Source organism: Rattus norvegicus, chromosome 16, assembly GCF_036323735.1.
Source record: "Rattus norvegicus strain BN/NHsdMcwi chromosome 16, GRCr8, whole genome shotgun sequence".
Classification (NCBI taxonomy): domain Eukaryota; kingdom Metazoa; phylum Chordata; class Mammalia; order Rodentia; family Muridae; genus Rattus; species Rattus norvegicus.
The window spans coordinates 37,638,137-37,654,349 of NC_086034.1; the positions used below are offsets into that span (position 1 = coordinate 37,638,137).

The 16,213-nt window shown below is 42.3% G+C and overlaps 1 protein-coding gene and 1 long non-coding RNA gene across 5 annotated transcripts in view; both read left to right on the forward strand.

The window, feature by feature from the left end:
• LOC120097421 (uncharacterized) overlaps nucleotides 1–8,961 on the forward strand; it is a 35,132-nt gene extending 26,171 nt beyond the window's left edge. For both annotated transcript variants that reach the window (XR_005494794.2, XR_005494793.2), the window contains one exon: nucleotides 1–8,961. This exon is cut by the window's left edge. This is a non-coding gene — a long non-coding RNA (uncharacterized LOC120097421).
• Nucleotides 1–16,213, forward strand: part of Galnt7 (polypeptide N-acetylgalactosaminyltransferase 7) — a 124,544-nt gene that overhangs the window by 48,769 nt on the left and 59,562 nt on the right. The window lies entirely within an intron of this gene.

Below are 16,213 nucleotides of genomic sequence, written 5' to 3' on the forward strand. Positions count from 1 at the left end.
CTGTCAAGTTCTAGGGACTGGCAATGACTGTGAGTTTGAGGGGGTGGAGGGTGTGTCTATAGAACCTATGAAGGATTCCTATCAGCTCAGGACACCAAGGTCTCAGCACAAAGGAGATGGATTTGCCCTAGAGCAACAAAGGTCAGCAAATAAGAGACAAAGGCAGGAGAGAGGGGGGGAAAGGAACAAGGAAGAGGGGAGAAAAGTCAAGAGGGAGGGGGAGGGGTATTTGTCCTGCTGTGGGACAAAGGACTGCCTCAGACGGCTGTGGCACATAAGGAAATGGCAATTTATAAAGGTAAAGGGGGAAACCCCATGTTAAGATGAGATGTTTAATTTTAATTGGGCGTGTTAATTAGGAGACCAAAGCGGGCTTTTGATAGCTGGACATTGGACAGTTTTGGGAGAAGGAAGTGGGCAAATAAAGGAATATATTTTATCGGCCAGCTTTAGGAATGTACCTAAAGATTTTTAGCAAGGCAGAGTGAAGGGGGGGGGGTGTGGTTGGGGGAGGGGAAGAAGGCCTGCCTGAGCCAGCCAGAATTCCTTCAACGCCCACAGGTCTTATGGGTTTAACTTTAACTCCCTTTTAAAAAGTATCTTAAGACCAAGCGGCTGACAGCAGCTGTAAAGCAAGGAGAGAACTCAGTAAAGACCCAAGAGTTTATTCTTTGAAAACAAAATGTGTGTTTTAACTTAAGGCCCTATGCTGCGCACCTAAGGTTTCTGGCTTCCCGATGCCTCAAGTTTAAGGTATCACACGGGCAGCTCCTCACAAGGCATAGCTCCCTTTCTGTGACAGGCGTTTGTAATCTTTGAGCTTACCTCACAACACTGTTCTGTTTGAAAGAATTCAAACCACCCTTGGGAAAAGGAGAGGGTGGAGAGGAGTTCAAGGTCACCCTCAGTTATATTATGTGTAAAACAAGAAGTGCATGAGTGTTTTCTTTTGAGTTTTACTGTTATTATGTTGTGGTGGTGTTCTTAGTGCAGCCAAATCTGTCTTGTCTTCTTACGCAGGAGGGAGGGAGAGAGGAAGAAGAGAGAAAAAAGTGAATGAAAGAAAGAGGAAAGAAAAGAAAAACTCCTACCAGTGACCTGCCTGTGAACTTTGAACCAGTGCTTCTGAGCTGGGCCCTGAGCCCTTCCCTAATTGCTCTTAGAATTGTTCTCTGCTTGATCCTTGCCTTCAGGAGAACCATCTTTTTTGACAGTCAATGAAATTTACAGTCTACACTTCCTCAGAGTGTGGGGAGAAACCTTAGGTTATTATGTAAACTTTCTGACAGGCCAGTTTTCTTCTGGATAAATAATTTTTAAAACCAACTCCACAAGAAGCTTAGTAATTTAAGAGGGTCATATGAGTGTATTCAATATAGAAAATAAGGAAGGCCGAGATAAGAGAAAAAGAAGCCCTTGTAATCTGAGCACTGGAGAAAGCTTCAAGCTTTGCTCCTTCCTCTTCCTCTTCCTCTTCCTCTTCTTCCTCTTCCTCCTCCTCCTCCTCCTCCTCCTCCTCCTCCTCCTCCTCCTCCTCCTCCTCGTTGTTATCGTCGTTATTGTTGTCGTTTGTTGCTTGTTTGGGGCTCTGTGATGCCCACATTATGTGAAGCCAATGTATGCATTCTACCCTTAAAATTAATAAAGATTTTGAGCAAAAATACTTTAATTTTTAAAAGTTAATGTATTTACTATAGCATAACCTCTTGACAGTTATTTATTTTGGTGAGCATTAATGCATAATGTCATTTATGGAATTAGAATTATCTCCCAAAATACATGTGTGGGCTAAGACTGTGTAGAAAGTAGAACAGTGAGGAACATGGACCCTGAAGCCGGTGACCATGCATTTGATCCCTGCATTTGCTGCTTCTCGATAAGACTTTCAGAGAGCTAAACTCTGAGGCCCATTTCTTATCTGTAACCTGAAGATTTATGGTTCCTCAGTAAAGGGCTTTCTGGCAAGGATTGAAAGAGGTAAGTGTTGGCTCTTGGGAATGTAGGTCAGTGACTACAGCAGCTGCCTAGCGTGACCAAGGTTCAGGGTTGTAGCAGGTGTGCATGTGCACGCGCACTCAGAGGGGTGGGAAATTGCTTGTTCCGTTGTCTCCCAGTCCCCCTCAGCCATATGGAACGGGTGCAGTCGTTCCTCTTGTTCAATAGCTCCAGTGTCTCTCTCTCTCTCTTTTTTTAATTCTGAATAATTTATTATTCTAACAAAAGTATAAAGTGTGGAAAATTAGTGTATCTGAATCATTTCAGAAAGTAGAGAAGTTTCCACTAGCAGACTTGAGATCTTAGCACCTTTGAGAAGACAGTTAAGACAACTGGTACTGCCCGCCTCGGATGACAGGTGGCTGCTCTTAAAAATGCCTAGTTTCCTGGAACGACCACTCCAGTGGTCTGTAGGGTGTTCTAGAAAGAAGTGTAAGTGTGTTGAAGAGCATTAGGATAAAATTGAAAAGCTGTTTTCCTACCAGCCAAAAAATGGTAGTTAGCAAGGCTAAGAAATGCGAATGAACTTAAAATTAACTGCAACAAAAATTTAATGTTCTAATAATCTAAATAGAATCTGTTCACTTCTAGTAAATAAGCGATTTAGAAAACATGCTGAATTATTCTCTGTAAAAGTTACATCTGGCTTGTTTTATTTTTGTTACTGTTGTTTTGAGATGGTCTCAGTTAGCTCAGGCTGCCTTTGAAGTTTCCATTCTCCTGCCTCAGCATCCAGAAAACTGGGATTAGGGTAGAGTGTGTCACTACTCTCTGCGTAAGCAGTTTCTTAACATCTAACCTCATCTAGTTCAGTTCCTGATCCGTTCTGATCTCCTGAAATTTTTCATAAAGAATGGACTGCCAATCACATTCCTAGATAAGTATTCTTTAGGGTTTGTTGGTTGGTTCGTTGGTTTGGGGTTTTGTTTTTTGTTTTTTTTTTTGTTTTGTTTTTTTTTGTTTTTGTTTTTGTGCGAAGGTGGGGATGGTTTTGTTTGCCCGAGTGATACTCTTTGTATTACAGAGGAAAATTAAACCGAACTCCAGTCTTGAACACAGCCCACCCTAAGAATCAGCAAGTCTTTCAGGATGATGTAATGATCTCTCACTAGCTTTCAGGAACCAAGTGTTTGCGAAGTGTTTGCTAGAGTAGAACGTGAATGATGCTATAGTCCTGGGCCTGTTCCTAGTGTCAGGAATCCTGTAGGTCTTTTTAAAAAAAAAAAGCCTCAGCCTTCTTTAGCTGTGGTTTGACAGCTCAAATTTCAGTGTTTCAGAACAGCTAGCTTAACGTGACAAAAAACACGTTAGTGTTAATTTTGAGAAAGACTGATTTACTTCTATGTGCAAATTCGTTAGGAATGTTCCGCCCTCCTCTGTTCAGCCGGCTGTCAAGAGAGATTATAACGTAACCCACTGGAGGAGCAAAGAAGCCTTTGACGAGGCCAATCTCATTGTACTGTCACAGTTGGCTATTTCTCCGGTGAGAGTGGATGCCAAAGCCAGACTTTATATGTAATTTTAAAAAACAGAAGAAAGATCCGTCAGGAGATATACTAATTGGGCTTTTAAAGGCTGGGAAAATTAATTACCTGTGTACATTTCTCAGCTCCTGGAAAGTGTAAATCCTTCTCAACAGCCTTTTTGAAATACCTTGACATCATTGTTGTTAAATGCTTATAAAATGGAGAGTTCAAATCTGATCAGGCACTTGTGCTGTGAAAAGGGAGAAGAGGCAGAAAGTCTCTTCTCACATGGAGCTTTTCTTCCTTCGGGTTGAAGAAGGAAAAGCTAAGGGAAGTTTGGGAGTTAGAAATGGAGGGGGGGAATTGGAGATTTAGCTCAATGGTAGAGCGCTTGCTAGGCCCGGGGTTCGGTCCCCAGCTCCGGAAAGAAAAGAAAAAAGAAAAAAAGAAAGAAAAGAAATGGACGGGAGAGTAAAGGAGTAAAGGTGGTTACCAGAGCAGCCAGAGCAAGTGGGAGGGGCAGGTCTGTGTGAGTGAGCTGAGAGAAAACTCTAAGAGGGGAGGAGGAGACTGCACCAGGATGTGCTGCTGGCTGAGGTGGTTCTGAGAGACAGGCAGGAATGGTAGTCCTTTTAAACAAATAAGCAGAGGACCTACCTTGCTTGAGGGTTGCCAGGTGGCCTGCTAGTCGTGTGTGTGTGTGTGTGTGTGTGTGTGTGTGTGTGTGTGTGTATCCTTACCTTCTGTGTGTTCAGTTAGTTCTCCCGCCTGGCTTTTCTGGAGCGATATTAATACACCCATGTGTTGACCTTTTGCTTTTGGAATAAGCTCTTTGTTGGCCTGGGACTTCAGGGTGATGCTGAAAAGAAGGAGTTGTCTGCATAGACGAAGTCTAGAGTCGGCTTGTATTTGCATTCAAGATGAAGTTGAATGTTGCTTCTACATTGTAGTGTTCTAGGACAAGGTGCAGCCTGGACACCTCTGTCTCACACAGTATGGAGTGTGTTTCACACAGTACAGGGTGCAGCACAACGACCATGCGGGTTGTAATCACAGCCCGCACTTGTTTTACCTGCTGACCACTCCTTTCTTGAAATTCTCGCTCACTGTCTTCTCTAGTGGTTTTTTTTTCCTCTTTTTTATCTGTCAAAAAAAAAGTCTTAGTTACTCTTTCCTTCTGGTGCATGTGCTCCTGTAGAGTGGTCATTCTGTGCCTTTGCTGTGATCTGCTGTGGGTCACAGCCCATGGATCACTCCCATGGATCAGTCTCTAAGGACACGGGGATGGCCAATGTCTGGCCCCCCAGCAGGCAGGCAGTCCTTAAGGGGTCAGTGAAGAACTACACTTCATCTCATGAGTTTCTCTTTGCTGCCTTCGTCTTTACCCAGACACTGTGTCCTCGCCTTCCCTCCATCCTGTCTCCTTATCCCAGGACCCTTGTTCTATTCTGTGATGGGAGCCTTGGGTCACAGCTTTCCCAAGGCCGCCCCTTCTCTCAGTACCCACTCCTCACCATAGGTAAAGTATCTGGCCTTTTAGAGAACCGAACATGATGTGGCCATGAAAGGCACAGGCTTTGAAGGCCACAGGACACTTGGGACAAACTAGACAATAACCGGCTACACATTTCCACCAGAGACCAGGCCTGTTGAGAGTTGAAAAGAAAAATAAAAGCCAAAACATGTATGACATAAACAACCTGATCCGCATTCAGACATGTTTCTGCTGCACCTGATTATGTTCCTTAGACTAGAACCGCTAAGACACATTATTAAAGCTTTTGGTCTGCGCTACCCAATCTCTTCCTTGGAGTGATTTTCATTTTCTCTCTAGGTTTTCCAGACAAGGTTATTTTGCATCAATTAAAATGTATGTGCTCCTAAGTTCCTTTTGCCCTGCTTCGTTCCTGATCTGTCAGGAAGAAGAGGCTTCAGGGCAGAGCAAGGAAGCTCTAAGCAAAGGCTGCTTATCCAGCCCCAGCTGCAGAAAGTAGGCCTGGGTCACGGGGGAGCATTGTATTCTGTTCTTACATGTCTTCCCAGAGGGACAATAAGCCATTGCGCTTTTAGCTTTTCAAGAGGACATTAAATATTCTCTCCCAACCCAAATCGCCACTTTCCAGTTCATTCTGCTCTCACTCTGTTAAAAGGTTTTCCTTAATGTTGTATGAAACGTTGAGGAGTCTGCTGGTGTCATAATTTTTCTGTGAGACATCCAGGGAGATTGGAAATCATTAATGTGGCTTCCCTGGACTTGCCAGGTGGGAAAGAGGATTAAGAACTAAACTGTCTGGTTGCCTTTGAGCGATACTAAATTATAAAATCCAGTGTTGTATTAGAAACAAGAATCAAAGGGGACAGGGACATACATGGACATGCGCACACACACAAACACACACACACACACACACACACACACACACACACACACACACACACACACACACACACACACACACACACACACACACAGTCCCCAGGGATTAATGCTGGCAAGAAGCTTTCAGAAAAAGAGTCAGAAAGTGGAATAGAGGGGGACTCTTACTGAGCAATTTTAGGTGAGAAAATAGAGTTGATTGGCACAAGCTGAAACAAAGTTGCAACACGATGTAAGTGGGCGGAGCTGAGCAGATGTGACCTCATCCCAATCAATTCAGCCTTAAGTACTTCCTCCTTTCAGTACCTGATGAAATGCTCTGATTGTTCTTGCGGAAAGTCTATTCAGCAGGGTTAATTTCCCTTCTTTCAAAACCTTGTGGTCTTTAAATGTATGTTTCCTCTTCTCGTGTGCATACATAATATATATTCGTACATACATTATTCATAAGTTTTAAAAATCTTCACAGATTTCTAGCTTAAAATCCCATTGCTTTAATTTTTTTCTCTCCATTTTTTCCAAACATTTGGGTTTTTTTTTTATTTTTTGCTTTTTAGATAGCTCATTCTGTAGAAATAATCGATAAGATTTACTGTAAAATATTGGCAACTTTATTAAAATATAGGATGTACTTTACGTATCATCTATAAAATGAAAAAATCTACTTAGGAGCTTTTCTTTGAAGATTTGGGAAACACTTGGCTTCTGAACACAGAGAGTAAGAATCTATACTATGGCCTTCGATGGTTTCTAAATAGTATTACGATTCTTTTACTACCTTGGATGAGGTTTTTCAGTGACATCACATTCCTTGTATTTAAAGCCCTACCCGACAAGCTTGAGCTCTCCCAATAAAATGTCAGCATAAACTGATGAGGACTTTATAACACCTTTTGAAATGTACTATGATATGATTCATTGGTCATCTACTTAATACTTGTAAGTAAAAATCATTTCAACTCAGCTGACTAGTTAATATCAAATATTCACACTAAGATATTTTTCTTTTTTTTTTTTCTTTTTCTTTTTCTTTTATTCGGAGCTGGTGACCGAACCCAGGGCCTTGTGCTTGCTAGGCAAGCGCTCTACCACTGAACTAAATCCCCAACCCCTAAGATATTTTTCAATATGCCTTTACATGGTTCATCTCCAGAATAAAAGCATGAATTTTCGTAAAGCCCCTGAGGGTGAAAATCATTTGGATTTTATAAATATTTTTAAGTTGATTGCCTTCCATAAGCTTCTTAGTTTTTATTTTGTTTTATTTTTGGTTTTGCCTTTCTCTGTGTAGCCCTGGTTGTCCTAGCTCATTCTGTAGACCAGGCTGGCCTGGAACTCGTAGAGATCCCCCTGCCTCTGTCTCCTATGCTATGGTTAAAGGCATGCACCACCAGCACCTGGTTAGCTTCTTGATTAGGTTTCTGTGCAAATGACTTTGATTTTGGTCAAATGACTTTGATTTAGCCTTTCTGAGAGTGGTAGTGCACACTTTTAATCCCAGCATTCTGGAAGTGAAGGCCAGGCCCGTTTGATTTCCTGGCCAGTCAGAGCTACATGGTGAGACCCAGTCTCCAAAACTAAAATATAAAAACACGTAGTCTTATGAACAAAGCGGGAGGGTTGTTGTTGTTGTTAAAAATATTGATTTGTTGCTCGTAGTTTTCTTATAAAAATTAACCAATTTTAGTATTTTATTGTCTCATTTATTAAAATTTATGCCCCATTGATTATTTTCGCAGGTTGTTATAGTCTAAGTTAGAGTCTCTCTCCTATTCCTGTTTACAGGTATAAAATGTATCAAGGTGCTGCTTGTAAGATGGGTTGGTCTGGGGAATAAAGGGGGTATCAGAAGATTTACTTTCCTGTGTTTAAATAAAGTACTCATTTTTCTGCGAAGCGCCAAGATTTCACTTGCAAGAGAGGATTTATCCAACACTGAACAAAAGAGGAGACTTTAAAAGGATTATTCAAATTTTAGGAGTGTAGGGAAGTTAACATTTGTGGTTATCTCATTTAGAGTCCCAAAGCACTAGCTTAAAGCGTAAGATAAAGTGTCCGAGGTCAGTTTATAGTCCAGGAAGTGCTGTAATAAGAGATGACCCACAGCTAGATGATTTCTATGTACCCAGCCCTTGAGCAAGCACCCGCTGGGCTCCTGCTGTCTGCCTGGTGATCTGGTCTCACAGATAGACTGTTGTTTGCCTTACCAGGAAAAAAATGTGTAAGGTTTGTGGGAGGAGGCTGGTGAGTGGTTTCTGCCAGCTATGTTGCTGGTTTGAACTACTGTGTGCTTATTGGAAATTCCACATTTGCAGAATAGAACATTACAGATTACACAGTTCAATACAAAGGATTTTGAGTGACTCCTATCCTCTCAAGCTATAATTTTAATGTTGAAAGTTAAAAGTTATATTACTAAGATCTACTAAGATGACGATACTTTAAACATACAACTTTTTAAAAAGTACATTTTTAGTTGGACAGAGTGGTACATGTCTCTAAGTGCAGAGCTCCTGAGGCAGAGGCAGACGGGTTTCTATGCATTCTACATAGCGTGCATTTCAGGACAGGCAGGGCTATGTAGTGAGACTGTGGTTTTTGTTCTTGTTTCTAAAAAGCATAACTTCCATGAATTTAAACCACTTTGGTTTTCATTTGGATATACTAAATTTTGTTCAGAATTGTACTCTATACTTATGAATAAACAGAATGGATCTGTGACCCATCTTGCTAATAATACTTTGAGAAATACTTGTAGGCAATACAATCACTGGGAAAACATCAAGATCAAGATCAAGCTAAAAAGTTGAATTTTTTAAAAAAAGTATGTCATGTGGCACGTGCTTGCAGCCCCAGCACTTGGATGTAGGAGGAGCATAAGTTCAAAATTTTCCTTAGCTACTTAGCAAGTTCAAGGCCAGCCTGAAACATGTCTCAAAGACGACCACCACCAACTACAAAACCACAAAATAATTTTTTTATGTTTCTGAGGGGTTTGCTGTCATTACTAATGTAAACCTGTATTTGGAAGTATTTTAAGTGAATATGTGTTCTGTAAAGAAATGTATTTCTGTCCATTAGGATTGGATTTTGATAAAATAAAGTAATTATTTCTTCCCAGTTGCAATGTAGTTTTCCTAAAACCGGCAGGAAGAGCAGCCTCCCCACATAGAACTTGTTGTCATGGTGTTCAGCGATGCGAGAGTGTCCGGCCGTGCTACGATGTCTCTTCAGACAGAGATGGCTGAGAACTGAGCACTGACTGGGTTAAAGCTGGACACAGGCACAGGTGGCATAATAGCTATGAAAAGGGAGAACACACAGAAGCAATTTCAGTCATGCGTGTGTACTGTTTGTGCCTGCATCTGTGTTCATGTATGTACATACGTGTATACATGCACTGGAACATGGAGGCCAGAGCTCTGTGTCAAGTGTCTTCCTTGGTTCTTCCCTACCTTTATTTTCCTTAAGATTCATTTATTTGTATGTTGCTGTATGAATGTTTTGCCTGCCAGGAGTGCTGGGTCGAACTGGATCTAGAGTTACATTGAGGGCTATTGTGAGCTGTCATGTGAGTGCTAGGAACTGACCCACGTCTTCTGCAACAGCAGGAAGTGCTCTTAACCTCTAAGCCAAGCCATCTCTCCAGCCTCCCAACTTCATGCTCTTAGACAAAGGCCTCTACTGAGCCTGAAGCTGTCCTCCCTACACACCCTCTTTGGCTAAGGTGGCTGAGGAGTGAGCTTCAGGGATCCACCTGTCTCCACCCTTACCTCTCACAAGAGGCAAGTTACACCTGATTTTTCAACATGGGTGCCAGGGATCTGAACTTAGGCCTTTATGCCTATGAGCAGAGCGTTTTATCCACTGAGCCATCTCCCAGGCCTCATGTCAGGCCTTGTGGATTTTTCATTTATTTGCTTTTGTATGAGATTGAATAGCGGTAAGAAACTTGCTTGACCCCTGCTTAGTTTCTTAAATGATTTTAAGTACTTAAGGGAACATGGGAGGCTTCTATTCAGAACATCCAGGACTCATTATTTACCTGAAGGAAGAAAAGTCTTGAATGGATCAAAAACTCCTAGGGTGACCATGTGCACTGTTGTTGTCCATTCAATAGGAAATCCAGTGGCCAGAAGCTGGTAGCTAAAGATGTTTGGACCAGACACCAGAAAATGGAGATAATTTTAAATAACCTTAGGGAGTTTATCATGACTTGACTAGTTGACTACCAAACACTAGTGGACATTTTCTACTGAGTATATAGTATTTTCAGTATATTTGATTTTCTCGTGAAGTCAGGAAAGTTTACCTTTTCTAACAGTGGAAAAGAAAGTGTTAAAGCCAGTGCAAAGATCGGAAGCCTTTAAGTGGGTCTTCTTGGGCAATTTTGTTGTTGCCATATGATTGATTTCGATTAGGTTAGTTGGGAAAAAGATCGTGTCAGTGCAGATGGATACACCTCTTTTAAAAACAACAAATGAAGCTAGGCTAATCACACAGGCCTGTAATTTCAGTGACTCTAGAGACTGAGGGAGGAGGACCACAAATTCAAGGCTTGCCTGGGCTCCAGAGTGAATTCTGACCCTGCTTGGGCAACATATGAGACTACCTCAGAAAAACAGGATCTCAGTGGTAGAGAACTCACCTAGCATGTGCGAGGCCCAAGGCCTAGCATGTTCGAGGCCGAGAAGGGAACACCAGAAGATATCCAGATGTGCAAGGAAGCCCAAAGATGGCTGGGTGGGCTGCCGCACAACACTGAAGACGCACCCTGGTGCTCTCGTGTAATGGAAATCTCCATTTTGTTCTGACTCCCAAATGTCCAAAGTATGATTTAGCCAAGTTCTTAGAAAGACTTATATTTGTGTTTCTCACACAGTATAGGATAGAGCTGTATTGTTGAATATGTTTTTGTTTTCCTAGGTGTGCCTGGGAACTTGGTAAAGCACCTTTCCAGTGCTTAAACTGGCGGCAGTAACTCGCAGTCCCTGTGACTGTGGTGTCTACAATGTGTGGGCAGTTCTGAGAGAAAAGTCATGTAAAAGGAGAAATCACTAGCTTTGTAATGTAACTGGGGGCTTCTCCATAGACAGGATCTTAACACTTTGGTCTCAAGATTACATATGCAGAAGTGGCCCTGCCAAAGTCTACCTCAGTGAGCCTCTCAACTGGGTTTCTTAGTGTGAAATGACCACTGGAATAGTAAGTAAAGACTTTAGTCTATTAAGTCTGGTACTTTCAAACAAAGAAATGCACACAGAAAGCCTACTCTAAGGGTGTCTGTCTGTTTCAGTAGATGATTCTCGTCATCGTGCCCTTTTTATCTTAGTAAGTCAAACACCCAAAGCCTGTTGGATTTTTATATCCCGTAAGTGCACTGATCCTAGAAACACACTGCTGCTCTGCCCCAGGCCCTCACATAGATGCTACCATGACAAAGTGACCTTCAGTCCCTTTTTAGTCAAGACTCTTGAAATATATTTGAAACTAGGGTCATTTCTTACAAGGGATGATACCTTAGTGCAGTGGTCTCACCCTTCCTAATGCTGTGACCATTTAATACAGTCCTCATGTTGTGGGGGTCCCATCCTGAGATTATTTTCAATGCTACTTCATAACTATAATTTTGCTACTTTTACGAATTGTAAATAGCTGATATGGGAACCCTTAAGGGGTCACAGCCCACAGGTTAAGAACCACTGCCCTAGATTTTCAAGGGCTGGTGAGATCCTCATTTAATCCCAGACTTACCAGTTTTAAGCCACTATTAAACACAGATTATCTCCTACAGACATGTGCAAGAATACACAAATACACACAGTGCACACACACACACACACACACACAGGCATGGGCACAACTTTCACATGCACACACAACATATGATGCCGAGGTGAGCCACGACTCTCAGTGCTACCAATTTTCAGCTTTCTGAAAGGAGAAACACTTGAAGGTCTGGTCAGATGGGTTAGTTTAGGGTCCAGCTGTATTAAACAGAGCACAAGACACCAGGACCTGATCATCCTACACGTGTGCATCCTGCCACGTGTGCAATAGAGGCCGAAGGGCCCTGACCTACAGACGTACTGTTTCCTTTAGACTGGTGGCATCTAGTTAATTTTGACAGCCTCTCTTCCAGTTCTTGGGCTGTTTCTTCTGTTGAGGGTGAGTGACTGCAGCCCAAGAAATCCTATGAAATGTCCAGTTAAAAGATGGTTTGTTTAATTTCTTCTGTGTGCTTGTTTATTTTGTTTAGGAGTATAACACTTATTGTGTGATACTTTTAAATTCTGTGGCTCATGAGTGATGACGCAGTTCAGTGGTGGCCATTTTTTCTAAGCTGTTGTTTGTTAACGGGCCATGTAAGTACATAAGCTCATCCTTAAGGCGTGTGATTTCACACCTACTCGAGAATACTGTCATTTGCTCGAAAGACCATTTTTATAGTCCTTTAGATTAGTGTCATTGCTACCAAGGCATGATCATCCTGCAAAAATGACACACAAAAGGGATTTGGGGGTTCAGAACAGGAAGCACTTTTTAAGTTGTAAGGAGATAGTGACTAGTCTGACCTTACTTCTATTTCACACTACCATCTGGTGAGAAGTGCTTGTATTTTTCCACCTTTGTGAAAATAACCATCTTGTAATAGTACCTCTCAGTTCTCTTTGCGTTCCTAGTCAACGATGATTCATTGACTTTGGCTGTAGAGTAAGTCAGTCGCTATGGTAGTACCGTGAGTCATGGAGGCTTCTGACTTTCATTTACTCTCTGGAAGGAGGAGTGCACGCTTTGCTTCTCCAGGGAGTTAGCAATTACGCTGCTTTAGAGCTGCTCTCTGAATCATTTGACATTAGAAGTTGACATGATTGTTCTTAATTGATGTGGCGTTTGACAGACAATTCTAGTGTTTGGTTCTACCCTCACAGTTACTGACTTACAGGCTTTGAGAAGCCAGTCGATTCAATTTTCTGGCACAGTAATGTATCATTAAAGGACACTATCATGACCATAGGATAGTTATGACCCTGGTGAATTCATGATACTGCCAAGAAGCGTCTGTCTGCCGATCCAAGCCTGTTGGTCCTAGTTCGATATTCTCCATTTTGTATTGTTTCCTTTTCTTCTGTCTCTCTTACAACAAACCTACAAATTTTAGGATTCATTTATCCAGTAAATATTCATTGAGGGTTCCATACAAAGACAGATGCTGAGGACATAAGAGATATGTATAACCTTTGTCCCTTCACCAGGCTACCAGTTGAATATGGGGGCTGAGGGACCCAACCTTCCACCTGTTTTTACATATAAAGTTTTATTGAACATAATTGTTCCCATTTGTTTACATAGTATCTGTGACCACTTTTATACTAGAATAACTGACTTGAGAGACCTTGTGGTTTGCAAAGTATCACGCAAATAGGATAGTTAGGACCCTGGTAAATTCATAAGCCATTGCCAGGAAGGGTCTGTTTGAATCTTAGAAAAACTTACCTAGCCCCGGCCTCTTAGGTAGCAATAGAGACATTGCATAAATGCAGCCTGGTGTATAGCAAACTCTTGTCGGTACTGTTAGAGACTTATCTACTGAGAACAGTGGCCGTATAGGTGAAACAAAGCACCAAAGTTAAACATCCTCATATTTGATTTTAAGAAAGTCCTTCTGAGTGTTGTGAAGGAAAGATGACGAGTAGAGACAGTGTGTGTGGAAGAAGGGAAGCAAGCAGAGACTCTTCAGCCAGTCAGAGTGCAGATTTTACCTCTACTCGGGTACTCTGATCTCAGATCATTTGCTTAGGTCTTGCTGGGTGATATTACCTCACTTTCGATGTTACACAAGCTCTTGTGTGGGAAGCATTTGCAGCACAGTATTTACAGGCATCACTGGTACCACTATCACAAGAGTCTTTCCTGAAGGTGACTGGCCAAAATGAAGAAAGCACAGTGGAGATCATGGAAGCAGTCACATTCAAGAGCTACCGTGGTGACAGAATTAACAGGAAATCATGAGGGACAGAATGTTCGTAGAGCAGATAAAAACAAAACAAGACGTTGACATGAAATGTGGCTTTGGACTTTATTGGGTACTGAGGGTACTTGGGGGTCTGAGGTAGGGAGACAGCTGTGAGACTAAGTGTGGGGCAAACAGCAGGTTCTGTTGGGGCGAGTTAAATAGAGATAATGGAGATGCATGGAAAGGTCCGGGAAACCTTTGTGTGCATGATCTGGAAACTGCAAGTGTGGTGTGGCCTAGGGATGCCAACAGAAGAAGCATCAGTGTGAAACTGGTTACTGAGCTTGGAAGAAAGGGAAACCTGGGATGAAGACAGGCCAGGCTTCTTGAACCTTAACAAACACTAGCAGCTTAAAGCTGGACCGAGAACCATTAAGTGAGAGACAAGAGCTTTTACTGGAAGATGCACATGAGGCTTGAATCCATCTCAGACCGTCCTCAGTGAGAAGGAGGTTGTGTTCACCGAACTGAAATTATCATTTTGTATGATAGCATAGGACGGGTATCCCACGGTTGCGGGAGCTCCATTTCGTGAGCTGCTATGTAGTCTGCAGTCTTCTGCTATTGCTTCTTCCGACGAGACAGATAGTGGTGAATTCAGCGCATGGTGTGGCTGTTCAGACTTTTCCTCCATATCTGGTGTCAGGTCCTTTTCCAAGCTCTAACCGATTCTCACCCCAGTGAGGTGAAAAGTTGACAGGAGAGAATGCAAGTCTTCCTTATGTTCAGTTTGGTTCAATCTCACTGATGTCAGCCTCATGCCTAGCATACTACAGGGTTTGCTGATGCTTTCTGTCGCAATTCATTCACAGCACTGTATCATCAGAACAACACCTTGGCTTCAGTGCTTGCTCCTCTGTTGAAGAATTAGTCATCCTTAGGGTGCACTTTGCTTATGATCCGTTAATCCCTGGGACTCTTCAGGCCTTCATGAACACTTTTGGCATGATGACTTTCTTGTTATTTACTTTCATTGTTTTAAGTTAGTATACCAAAGTAATGAATTCCATTCTGGGGCACGCTTTAATCCCAGCACTCTGGAGGCAAAGGCAGGGTGGGCCGATCTCTGTGAGTTTGAGTTGAGTTTAGGGCAGCCAGGGGCTCTGTTGCACAGAGAAACCCTGACTCCAAAACAAACAAGTAATGGCTTCTACTGTGTCATGTGTGGGCATGTAAAAGAGAGATTATATTTTGATTTGATTTGTCCCCCTCACCCACAGTTCTCCCCTGTGTCCTTGCCATCCTCTAGCTGATCTCTCCCCACCCCCAAAGTTCCTCTCCTCTTTTTGCACTGCCCTCTCTTTTTCTAATTATTTGCCTCTAGCCTTAACTATGACTTAGAAGTTAGGTTCAAGCTCTTGCACAGCCAGGGCCAGTCAGAGGCCTAATCCGAAAGCCTTATCTTCTGAAAGAAAGGCATCACCTTGGTATGACCAAGCTGTATTGTGACGCATAGTTCATGTTTTAAGGACACTTGTGTGAAACTTTAAATTGACCCTGGATGACAACTGATGTATTTTACTCAGTTCTCTGATTTTTCACACTTCTGTTGCTTTGGGCCGATGTGTAATATATACAAAGGGCTCTTCCCCACTGAAATGAAAAGTGGGTGTAATAGAATACAAATGTTCGGTGCCCTGCAAGCCAGTACTCCTGATATTTATGCACTCACTTGTTCTTCGGGTTTATCTCTGAATCTGTTGTAACTGGTTACATGCTCTCATTAATGTGCTGCTGGCTTCTGCACTCCAAGTTAAAATCTCTGGTTCTATGTACAGTGAAGAGCCTCCTTGTAAGAATATCCTGTGAGGGCTGCTCTCTTCAGTTTGGACCCTTCCACCTACACAGATGCTCCTGTCAGAAGTCCTCAGTGCCTTGCTTCTGAGGCACAGTGTGGTAACCTTTTGCCAAGTCCCTGCCATTCTTTTTCACAAAGCGGTGTTTCTCAACATTAGCACCATCTCAGGGGACCTTGAAGAATACTAAAGTGCCCTGCTCTCGGGCACTGGGATTTAACTGGTCTGGGCATGTGGAGTTTGGAAAGCACCCCAGTTGTACTAATAATATGTAATATGCAACATGTAACAAGCCACAGAGTTAGCTCTGTTTAGGGTGCACTTTTCTTATGGTCGGTTCATCCTGAGGGACTCTCCAGTCCTCCGTGAATCTTTTTGGTATGATGACTGTCTAGTTATTTACTTCTCTTCTTTTAAGTTTGTATACAAAAGGAATGGGTTTCACTGTGACATTTTTTTGCGCATCTGTATGTGAGTGTAAGAGGGAGATTATACTTTGTTTGCATATGTTCATATGAAATTCATAATCAGTTGGTTGCTATGATTGCCTGGACAGGAGGAA